The sequence below is a fragment of the Candoia aspera genome, chromosome 1 (assembly GCF_035149785.1).
Source record: "Candoia aspera isolate rCanAsp1 chromosome 1, rCanAsp1.hap2, whole genome shotgun sequence".
NCBI lineage: Eukaryota > Metazoa > Chordata > Lepidosauria > Squamata > Boidae > Candoia > Candoia aspera.
This window is the reverse complement of record NC_086153.1, coordinates 232,124,051-232,136,515: the sequence shown is the minus strand read 5'-3', so window position 1 is coordinate 232,136,515 and position 12,465 is coordinate 232,124,051. Positions and strand designations below refer to the sequence as shown.

The 12,465-nt window shown below is 47.3% G+C and overlaps 1 protein-coding gene across 1 annotated transcript in view; it reads right to left on the bottom strand.

Moving 5' to 3' along the window:
• Positions 1–5,395, bottom strand: part of NDUFV1 (NADH:ubiquinone oxidoreductase core subunit V1) — a 171,451-nt gene extending 166,056 nt beyond the window's left edge. The window contains exon 1 of the mRNA XM_063289145.1: positions 5,384–5,395. The gene's annotated coding sequence lies outside the window, so the exon portion shown is untranslated. The remainder of the gene's footprint in view (positions 1–5,383) is intronic.
• Between the last annotated feature and the right edge of the window lie 7,070 nt (positions 5,396–12,465).

The following is a 12,465-nucleotide window of genomic DNA, read 5'->3' as shown; positions in this document are numbered from 1 at the left end:
CCAGGCTTCTGGTCCCCTGGTTGGTCAAAGCAAGCTATGTAGAGCAATAAAATGAAGTCATGCCCAAATTTGGTCAACAATTGTTGGTTTGCTTTTTTATATGATATGTACTTGGAAATACAGGTAGTCCTTGTTTACTGACTTCTTTGTTCAGTGGCTATTCAAAGTTATGACAGTGCTGAAAAAATAGCTTTATGATCAATGGCCGCATTTATGACCTTCACACTGTCCCTCAGTCATGTGATCACCGTTACAGTCAGTGCGCATTGTCTTCTGCCTGACCTGTTGTTTTCTCCCCCAGTCCCTTGCAGAGCAGAGAGACTGGAGAGGAAGGGGATACAAGAGCACAAGCCGGCACACACTGGGGAATACATATAGAAAGCAATGTGATGGCACCAGCAGCCACAAGCATGCTATTCAAACAGCCTGGTGTATTCCTCATTGCGTGCCTGCTTACTCTTTTGTAATCCCTTCGTCTCCAATCTCTTTGCTCTGAGAGTTGAGGGAGAGAAAAGAAAAGGAATTTCTGTAGGCAATCTCTCCATGTCTGACCCATTCCCCCTCCCCCCAGGTAATCTCTTCCTCTCCCATGAATGTAAATGCAAACACTAGGATTAACACCAGATGAACCATCAAACAGCACAATACCCCCTAATCAAGGAACTATTAACTCAGGCAATCAGCCAAGCAGCAAACAACAGCCCAATCAAAGAACTCCCAAGGAGAGAACAACACCCCTACCAACACAAGCAGGGCAAGCCACTGAGTATATAAACTGAGAGCAAGGCCCACTCCTTTGCACTGAAGATGTTGCCTAGTCTGGCAATGAAACGTCTGCAAGAAAACAACAAGGCTCAGAGAGCACCAAGGACTCCACAGTTCAACCCTGAGCTACAAATATTTGCTTCGATTGGTACAAACAGTAATTCCCTTCTTAATTATCCCAGCACCGTAGTGAGCATTCCAAAGGGTAAAGGAGTCAGGAAAAGGAAAGCTCAGTCGCGGTCATGCAATTTCCCCCTTAGCAAATGCTTCATTTAGCAATGGAGTTGCTGGTCCCAACTGTGGTCCCTAAACAAGAACTACCTGTATTTCAAAATTTAACCATACAATGTGGCCAGGTGGGAGAAGAAGGAAAGGTTTGTGGGGACAAATACAGATCACTTTGTGGCAATAAAACTAGTGAAATGCACCTATTTCTCTGCTCTTAGCACATCTGCAGATAACTGGACACCAACCCTATTTTGGGTGATTTGGTCTCTCCTGGGCATGGAGGGGCTGAGGGAACCCTTGTAGGGCTGCTTTAAGACTATTCTAGGGATCCGTTGGGTAAAGTTGCTTGGATTCTGGCTGTGCAGATCCAATGGAATTGACTGGGGCATGGTCTTGCTTGATTCTCTGGAGAGAGTTTGAGCCTAGTGGTCCTGAGAAGTGGACAGAGTCCTTAAGGCTTTGAATCCTGTACCTGTATTTTAGATCCATGTCTCTGGTTGGTTAAGATCTCCCAGGAGCATGTAGTTGGATTGAAACAGGAGGAATGCATCCTTTCAAGAGAGGAAGTGGTGGTTCTGTCCTTAAGAAGCCATTGCTGGATCCAGTGGTCCACTCTTCAACCTTCCCTTTTTAGTAGGCTTGCAGCTCCAAATGGCCTTTGAAAAAATGAGTAACTTTGACCCTTTTCAGTCAGATTTCAGGCTGGATTATAGTACTAAGATGGCATTTATTGTGCATGTGGATGATCTCTGGCAGACTTGAGATAAAGGTGGTGTATCTGTCCTACTTCCCCTATTTAATATCTATGTCAATGAACTGGACACTACAGTACTTCAGGTTGATGGCCACTGCCCATTATTAGCCAAAAGGAAGTTTTGTGGCTTGTTATATGCAGATGATGCTGTTCTACTTTCACGTACTAGATTAGGTTTGAAGCACTAGACAAGTGCTGCCAAGAAAATCAACTACAAAACAGCTATGATAAAACCATAATTTTGGTTTTTGCGAAAAAAATCAAAAAGTATAGCTGGAAAATTCAAGGTCACTAGTCAAGAATTTTAAGTATCTGAGCATGTCATTAACCATGCTCTGTCCTAGCAACATCACTGCAAAGCAGTACTTCTGAAAGCAAAAGTTTACTGAGCAGCTCTGGGAGATGAAGCACCAGAAGAAATGTCTGGAGCACCGCTGGAGGAAGACTCGAAGTAAATCTGACTGGACATGGATAAGAGCTTGTTTTAGGAATTGCCTCATGGCGATAAGGGTGGCAAAACGTCAATATTTCTCTGCCCTTTTATGTCTGCTGATAGCCGTCCAATGGCCCTGGTTAGGGTAACCCATTCCCTATTTGGAAGGAGTTACCAGAACACCCGCTGGGCTGTTGTGAAGATTATTCAGGCTATCTGGTGGATAAAGTCACTTGGATTCACTCTGTCTTGGACTCTGACTGGACAGAGCAGGCTGAGGTGCCTGGGGTACAGTCTGTAGAGTGATTTGGGATGGGTTTGAGCCAGTGACTCCTGAGGAAGTGGACAGAGCTCTCTGTGCTGTCAACTTGACCACCTGCTTACTGGATCCAGGTCCCTCCTGGGTTGTGAAAGTGGCCAGGGAGGTGACCTGCAGTTGGGTCCATGCAGTAGTGTCAGCCTCGTTGATGGAGGGGGTGGTGCCTCCAGCCTTGAAAGAGGCAGCGGTGTGCCCCCTCCTCAAAAGGCTGTCCTTGGACCCAAGAGACCTATCGATCAGTCTCCAACCTTCCCTTTCACGTATGCAGCCGATGAGAACTCTGGAGGAAATGAATTATCTAGACCTGTTTCAGCCAGGTTTCAGGCTGGGATTTAGTACTAGCTTTGGTGACCTGGGGCGGAGCCAGGATGGTGGTGGTGCATCCATCCTTGTGCTCCTTGATCTCTCAGCAGCTTTCAAAATAATTGACCATGGTATCCTTCTGAGCCGGCTCCATGGGTTGGGGATTGGGCACCATTTTATGGTGGCTCTCTTCCTTTCTCCGGGGCTGGTTCCAGTTGGTGTTGGTGAGATCATTCCCTAGGCCTCTCATTTGTGGGGTGCCACAGGGTTCTATTGTCTCTCCTTTTCAGTGTTTACATGAAACCTCTGGGTGAGGTCATCCGCCAGTTTGGGGTTTGGTACCATCAGTACACTGATGATGCTCAATTATATCTTTTGATTCCAGGCTGGCCAAGTGAGGCTGCTGAGGTTTTATCCCAGTGCCTGGAGGCTGTGAGGGTTTGGATGGAGAGGAACCATCTCCAACTCAATCCTACCAAGACCGAGTGGCTGTGGGTGTTTGGACCACCCAGATCTGGCGATATTCCAAGTTTGAACTTGAATGGGGTTGCACTTCCCCATTCAAGGATGGTGCACAATTTGAGGGTCTTCCTGGACTCACAGCTCCTGCTCAATGAGCAAGAGGCAGCTGAGGCCAGGAAGGCTTTTGCCCAGCTTCATCTGGTGCGCCAGTTGTACCCTTTCCTAGATTGGGGGGCTCTTCAGGAAGTCACTCGTTCCCTGGTCACCTCATGGCTTGACTACTGCAACGTGCTATACATGGAGCTGCACTTGAACACTACCCAGAAGATTCAGCTGGTCCAGAAAGCAGTGATGCAGGCAGTGATGGGCATGTTTCAGTATGCCTATGTAACACCTCTGCTTCATGAGCTGCACCAGTTGTCTGTTTGCTTCCGGGTGCGATTCAAGGTGCTGGTTGCTACCTATAAAGCCCTACATGGCATAGGACCTGGTTACTTGAGGGATTGCCTGTCTCCCATAGTATCTGCCCAGCCAGTTTGAGCTGGCAAGCTCTGGGTTCCATTGATTAAGCAATGCCATCTGTCTGGACCCTTGAATTGTGCCTTCTCTTTAGCAGTGCCTGTCCTCTGGAATGAGGTTCCCCCCCAAATTCAAACATCTCCCACCCTACTGGTATTTTGAAGGGCCTTATAGACCTGGCTCTTTCCCCAGGCCTTTGGAGAGGACTGATGCCTCATTCTTCCTTTCTGTTCCTCTCCAGTTTGTTTTCTTTGCCGTCATTGTTCTTTTGTGTTGTGCTTGTGTTCTGAAACATTTTAACAATTGTAAACCTCCCAGAGTCGCTGGGAGTCAGGCAGCATATAAATTTAATAAATTAAGGTTGCTTGCACAGTCCACCAGATCTTTAGACTGGATTTGGCATATTTGTCCACCTATTGAGTCCTTCCCAAGGACCTGGGATAGGCAGATGTTGTTATTTAATAATATTAAAGGTATTGTTGCAGGATGTAAGCTGTTCCAAGTAAAGCTGCCTTTGCAATTGACTGTTGGTGATGATGATGATAATAATAATAATAATAAATAGTAATAATAATCTTTGATGGCCTTGCTTCAATATTTTTATTCAAATGGGGGGAGATTTGTCTCTGTAACAATACAGGTTTTTAATGCAAAATTGCATCTCAAATTTTATATGGAGCTCCAGTTTGGATTATAGTTGTCGAGAACAACATAAAACCCTAATGCAGGTAAAATTTTAAGATATCTTTTAAAAGTTCCAAGTTATGTTCTGAACTCTGTTGTTCTGGAAACTGGGCAATTCCCTTTGAAACCAAAAGCTTGGCTAAGTACTATTAAGTTTTGGTCACAAATATCCGTTTTTGAAAACAAGGAAGGATTGCTACGTGAAATCCCAAATTATTCTTTTGTAGACACATGGTTTAACCAGGTGGCCCAAAAGATTAGTCAGATTGGCATTGACCCTGATTATTTGTTTTCCAGGATTATGACATCAGCATTTTATTGTATTAAACAATGATTGTGGGATAACTCTGTACAGAAATTAATGGCAAAAGCCAAGGTTCCGTGTTTACCTGACTTTTGGAATAAATTACAAATATACTTTTAGCAATCTATGTTTACATTTAAGTAGATACAGAATATCCTTTTCAAAAGCCAGATTAAATGTGTTGCCATCAAATATGCTATACAATAGATTTCAAAAGATCCCTGTCTCTCAAAGATTTTGTTCCTGGAGTGGTATTGTTTAAGTTGGCTTTAGAAAAGGCCAAGGAACATGAGACATTATTTCTGATGCACAGTGGATGATTTTTTTTTCATGTCAGAAGCACCCACCAAGGCGCTTCTGTATTGAAAGGATTTGCTGGTGACGTTACCGTTGCCCAGGGGACCTCCAAGAGGGCTCCTTTCATGTCCCTGTTATTTTCCCACTGAAGTGGTACCTATTCATCTACTTGCATTTGCATGCTTTCAAACTGCTAGGTTAGCAGGAGCTGGGCCAAGTTGACAGGAGCTTACTCCGTCACATGGCTCACACTTTTGGGTTTTGAACTGCCAAGCTGCCAACCTTAATGGTCCTCTGACTCAGTGTCTTAACCACTGAGCCACCGCAGCCCCATGGATGATTGAGAAAGCCAAAGAACATGAAAAAGAAGTCAATATGTGCTTCATTAATTATAGAAAGGTCTTTGATTATGTCAATCACATAAAGCTGTGGAATGTGCTTAGAAAAATGGGAAGCCCAGAACATCTCATTGTCCTCACAAAACAGACTGGCTCTAGGTTGGCAAAGGAATGAGACAAGGTTGTATACTCTCCCCTTATTTATTCAACCTATATGCTGAATATATATTAAGAGAAGCTGGATGGAAGAGGATAAGCATGGTTTTAAAATTGGAGGAAGAAACACCAATAACCTGCACTATGCTGATGTTATTACTCTAATAACCAAAAATGCAAAGCATCTGCAAGGTCAAGGAGCATAGTGAAAAAAAATGGGATGAAAATTAAATATAAAGAAGGCCCAAACTAATGACAACAGGTACAACAAGCAGCCTTAGAATTGATAATGAAGGTATCAAAGTGGTAGATAGCTTCTGCCTTTTAGGATCAACTATCAACAGTAAAGGAACAAGTAGTCAAGACATATGCTGCTGATTAGCACTTTGTACAGCAGCCATGAAGGCCTTGGAAAAAATATCCAGATGTTATGATATGTCTATACGACAAAGATCAGAATAGTGTAAGCAATGGTATTCCCTGTGTCACTCTATGGAAATGAAAGTTGGTGTTTGAAGAAGCAGGATAGGAAGAGTATTGACTCCTTTGAACTTTGCTGTTGGAGAAGACTCCTGAGAATGCTGTGGACAGCCAAGAAAACAAACATTTGGAACACTGAACAAACTAACCCAGAGTTCTCACTGGAGGCACAAATGACCAGGTTCAAATTATCCTGCTGAGATGGGTGGCTATAGAAATCAAATCAAATCAATCAATCAATCCTACACTGGACACATCATGCAAAGACCTAACTCTCTGGAGAAGGTTCTAATGCTGAGAAAGTTGGAAGGAAAGAGTAGAAGAGAACAACCAGCAGCAAGGTGGATGGACCCAGTTGCAGTAGTGATCAGTTCACCATTGGAAGATCTAAAGAACCAGGTTAGGGACAGATCATCATGGAGAAAATCTGTCTATGTGGTTGCTAAGAGTTGACACAAGGTGGATCATATTTTACTATCCTATGAATTTTACAAGAATTTCGAGCAGGATGTTATCTGGCCTATTTTAAAATCAAGACCAGGAAGAGATATTTCTGAATATGTTAAAATTTTACTTGATATCCTAAAATTATAGTAGCAACAGTCAAATTTTTAACTGTGGTAGTAAAAGCAAGGTCCCAAGTAACATATCAATAAGCTAGAGTTTAAATGTTCTACGTAATATTTACCAATTATTTTATATGCTAAAACTGTTTTATCTAATGCCAAATTTTAAATTATATTTGCTATTTTGGTCTTTGACCATAAATAAAACTAAATGAAAACTCTTCGGAGAAATGTATACATTGTGCTATGTTTGTAAGTGTTGGAGGTCCTGGCAAATCCGGCATGCCTCATTAGCATGTAAATGAGTTGATCCCAAGATGCAATTCACCGTGTTTCTCGAAGCTGTTTTGTTGCCACTCCCTCTTCCTCTCTCTCTCTTCTACCTTCTTCCACCTACTGAGGAGGCAGCAAGCATGCTGCTCTCCTCTGTCTCCATCTTGGACCTAAAGCCATGTGCCTAGCCCTTTCTTCCATGCAGCTCTTAGCAACTCTGGGGCTAAGAGATCACTAAGTATAGTTAAAGAACAGAAGAAACAAGGAACATCACTTTCCCACCAGAGATGGATGTAACAGAACCAAGAGTAAAAGTCAGTAAGACTCTTTTTACTTTACTTTAAACCTGCTATGTCTAAGTGTGTGATTCTTTATGCTGGGGAGGGCTGAGTGTGTAAGATCAATAACCTGTGTTTCTCTGACATGCTCATTGCAGCTATTTTAGATAATATTCTTTTTCTGTATGCACCTCTGTGTTATGCTCTGCTCCAATTCAGTTGGTCCTAGCTGTCCACTAACTGGCTTCAGTAAGTTTATAAATACTGTTTATTACTGATATCATCCCAATACCGGTATCTGTTCTTGTAGGACAGATCCAGCAATTGGTGCTGAATAATTTTGCAGACAATCCAAAGCTGGGAGAGGTGGCTAACACTTTAAATGAAAAAACAGAACATTTAAACAATGAAAAGCAATAGGTTGAACTGAAGAGAGCATAAGATGAGAGACCTGGCTTAGCAGTTGTTCTTGTGGGAAAGATCTGGGCATTCTTTTCAACCACAAGTTAAACATGAGCCAGTACATGACATAGGGTAAAGGTAAAGGTTTCCCTAGACATTAAGTCCAGTCGTGTCCAACTCTAGGGGGCGGTGCTCATCTCCGTTTCAAAGCCGAAGAGCCGGCGTTTGTCCGAAGACACTTCCGTGGTCATGTGGCCGGCATGACTAAACAGAACGCCGTTACCTGCCCGCCAAAGCGGTACCTATTAATCTACTCACCTTTGCATGTTTTCGAACTGCTAGGTTGGCAGGAGCTGGGACTAGCAATGGGAGCTCACCCCATCACGCGGATTTGAACCGCCGACCTTCCGATCGGCAAGCTCAGCAGCTCAGCGGTGTAACCCACAAAAAAAAAAGTGCTATCTTGGGGTGCATGAACAGTACCACAGAGTCCAGATCATGGGGAGCAGTTGTTCCACTCTACTCTGCCCAGGTCAGACTCCACTTGGAATACTGTGTTCTAGGCACCACAGCTCAGGAATGACAGTGACACCTTGAAGCAACTTCAGAAGTGCTACCAAGAAGGTGAGATGGTCTGGAAACCAATGTTGGCAGATTGCTGGGAAAGCCTTTAGCCCAGGAGAGATCAGAAAAGTCACACACACCAGGCATTTCTATAAAAATAATTTATTTACAAAAAGCAAAACAAAAGCAAAACATATTTAAAGGACTTAGCTCTCATTGAGAGCAAGCCTGGCTTGCTACATATCGGCAGAGAGAAAAAAAGAGGAAGTAAGAAACAAGTCCGGGCAGGATCCTCCCCCCAGGCGATTTGCATCAAGCACGTGAAAGGAGACCATCAAATACAACCTCTTCACCCGGCCAAAATGATGAGGTACAATAGCAGTCTTAATCGTTAGTAGGAAAACCTCAACAACCAAGCCCTTTGAGGCATAGTTAAAGGATCTGTGTATGAATAGCCTACAAAAGAAATGACTGACGGGAGATACGATAGCAGTCTTCAAATATCTGAAGGATTATGGCATAGAAGAGGGAGTGGACTTATGGTGGGACCATAATCAGGAGGTTAAAACTACAAGGAAGAAGGCTCAGGCTAGACCTCCAGAGGCAGAGGAACCAGGGATATGCAGTGTTTTTCATGAGTGGCACCATTATGCTCCTGAAAAGACATGGCAGTTAAAAGCAACCCAGAGGATCAAATCAGTGCTCCAATCAGCTGAGGATACCATTGTCCACATTGCACAAATTGCCCCTAAGAGCCCAGGAGGAAGACATAGGGGCCACTTTTGTCCTTGGTCCCCAACAACTAGCTTCAGAGCTGGCCTTACATCTGGCAGAGCAACTAGCCAGCTCAGATGGTAGATGTCAGGGGATTAGGGAGTGAGGGCAGCCACTGCAAGAAAAGAACCGTGTGGCTGGCCTGAAGCCCCTACGTCAAGTCTACTGCCAGCAGAAGAGCACTGTTCTATGCTATCCTTATGTTTTTAAAGTCTCTGCTCAAAAGTCAGAGTTTCTAGGAAGCTTTTAATCACCCTCCATTCCTTTTGTAAGTAAAACCAACAAGTAACTAAACTAATCACACATTCAAAGCTTGTCCTACACTTACAGTAGGTGCATGGAAGCAGCCACTTCAGATGAAGGAACTGCACAGGCAGAAAATTAGGGTCAAGCTCTTGGCTGCATCTAAGCCACCAAGCTCTTTAGAGGATTTCACAGCCCTATTGAGCCATTTTGTGGCTCTGTTCACATGTCATGCTGCTTTCCCATAGTTAACTAAACCACGACTTATTCAATTGACCCAACTGTCAACCCTGAACTAATCACAATATTCAAAACTAAAAAGGAATTAGTCATTTGTGGTCCAGGGAGTTCTGTAAATTTACCTTGCAAGCACTGCTCGAAAGCTGCCCTCAAACTGATACACCGGCTGAGTTCACACAACTCCTTTAATTTGGTTTGGTTACTGAGTTATCCTGTTTTCCAGATATATACAATATATTGATGCAAAAATTAGCTAACAGTGAGGTCGCACAACATAGTTAGCCACTAAGAATCTATGGGCTGTATCTGTTCATTTCAAAAAGAAAAGAAAGAACCGCTTTCCTTAACTCTATCCCAGCAAGCCTTCATGCAACTGAAAATCTATTTTGCACAAGCTAACCTAATGTCATGAGTGCCGTTGAGCTGAAGACATCAGCACAACGGCACACATGACAATAACGAGGAAGCAGAGGAAGGGACTCAAGATAAGCATAGCACGCACAACAACAGACACAGACCCTGGCCGGATGATTCAGCCATCAGGACACAAAAGAGGAAGAAGGAAAGACAAAGACTAGGCGGATCACGAGGCACACCCAAGCTGTTAGCAAAAGCGCAACGGAGATCGCCCAGCTGACAGCAATCACCAGCTGAAGGAGGAAACCGATTAGGGGCAATCCCGGGGCACCAGCTGGGGCCCCGCAACCCTTCACCTACCGGCACAAACGTATGCAGGACAAAGGGGGGATGACGCAACCCAAGGTGAGGGGGCGCTGACCGGCGCGGGGTATTTAAACCCCGCACCGGCGCGCTCCCTTAACTCTCAGCTTTTTTCGCGACTAGCTCTACGTTTGAATAAACCTGAACCTGCTCTTCTCTGAATCAGCATCTGTGTTTTACTCAGCGGTAGGCAGCGCATGACATAAAGCTGAGAGTCACAAACTCAGCCTCGCCGAGCCCCACCGGACAACAACGAGCTGCGGGCGGAATAGACGGCGAGAAGAACACGAGCAACGGGGCCGACGCGTCGTGGCCAAGGCGGGCGAACCGCACGGCAAGAAGCGGAGGAGGACCGATCGAGGCCAGGGGCACCGCGAACCCCAGGAGCCACGGAGACCCTCCCGGCCCACCCCGAGCCTCAGCTCCAACCCCAAAGGGAGGTGGAGGTGGAGGCGACCCGGCCACGGGAGGGAGCAACATACCTCCCGAGACCCGCGGAGACCCCCCTGCACCACATCGCACCCCAGCCACAGGCGTGGAGCGTCAGCCCAACTGCGGCAAGCACGGTGGAGGACGGAGAGGCAACCCAGCCGATGCACTCCCAAATGGAGGAAGCTGACCAGCGGACGGGAACGCCTGAATCCCACCGGCGGCTCAACCCTGCGGAAGCACCGACAGACCCGACCCCAGCTGCGGCGCGGATCTCGGACGGGGAAGCACAAGCCAGACTCGCAGCCATGGAGGCCCAGCTAAAGGACCTCAGGACCATGCTGCAATTGCTGATGTCCCCCGCGCCGCACAACGATGTTCCCGCGCAAGTACACACCCCGATCCACACCCCGAGCGGGTCGTCGCACCCCCATGGGCCAACTGCTAACCAACAAGCGGCCCAGGCGGACGAAGCCAGGGGTCGGGAAGCGAGAAGAGGGGACTCACCGAATGCCCGGGCCCCAAAGGACTTCCCCATTTTCTTCGATGGGCACCCCGCGAAACTGTCGTTCTTCATCACGAATGCCAGGGAGTTCATGGGGCGGCACGGACACTCCTTTAACTCAGAAGCGGACAAGATTGCAGCCATGGCGATCAAACTACAAGACCGGGCGGCGGACTGGTACGTCCAAATGTACGAGTCCAACTCCCCCGCCCTCTCTGACTTCCATGCCTTCATCACCGAGATGAAGCGCTACTTTGAGGACCCGCTAGCCAAAGAGAGGGCTAAAAGCGCACTCCAAAGCCTCAAACAGGGCGCACGCACTGTCCCGGACTATGCCCTTGAATTTAAAGCCCTCGCAGGGAAGATCAACGACTGGTCCGAGACCACCCTGCTAGAAATGTTCAAAAGGGGCCTCAACCGCGAGGTACTCCAATGGGCTCTCTACCGGGACGACCCGGAGACTCTGCAAGGCTGGATCCACCTCGCGGGGAGAGCGGAACACACGCACCGCACCTTCCTAATGGCGACGACGGAAGACAAAACCAACACCAGCCCAAAGGTACCCGCGCCACACTTGGGGCCGGCCGGTCCCACATATCAAAGGAAGAAATTTACTCGCGGGCCCTGCGGGAGGTGCGGTAAAATGGGGCACAAAACGGCAGATTGCTTCTCCAACCGAACCCTAGCTAGCGCTCCCAAACCCGCACTGAAACCTAGCCTCAAACCAACGAACCCGCCGCCGCGCCCCCACCGCCGAATGACCGGAGCCACAGCGACACCGGACGAAGGCTGGGACGCTTACTTGGGGGGAGAGGATGCCGTAGACCCAGACCAGCCGGCGGGAAACGCTCCCCGCCTGCCCTAAAACGCGCCGCGGGGCAGGTGGTGGGACAGAGGCGCGGATCACTTCGACAGAGCGGCGAAAGCTCCGTAATAATGGCGGCAATCAAGCTCTCCGTGGGCAACGGAGCCACCACGGCCGTGGCACTAGTGGACTCGGGGTGCTCGAAAAACCTGATCCACCCCGACATAGTCGCCAAACGCGACCTACGCTGCCTCCCTCTCCCCACGACGCTGGCATTTCACCAGCTGGACGGCTCAACAGCGGGAGGGAAACCTGCCACGATGCAGACCGAGCCGGTCACCCTACAAATGGGCACCCACACCGAACGAACATCGTTCGTGGTGACCCACATAGGACGGCCCATCGTAGTCTTGGGAATACCATGGCTCGCGACAAACAACCCGCGCATCAACTGGAAGACCCGCACCTTCCAATTCGACGATGGCGAGTACCGGGCGCCAGTTCCGGCGGGCAGGACCAACCCCACTGTGGGACGGGCAGAGGCGGCAACCCAGGACAACACAACTACCCCAGAAGACCTACCCGAGCAATACGCTGACTTCTCTGAGGTCTTCGGAGAGGCGG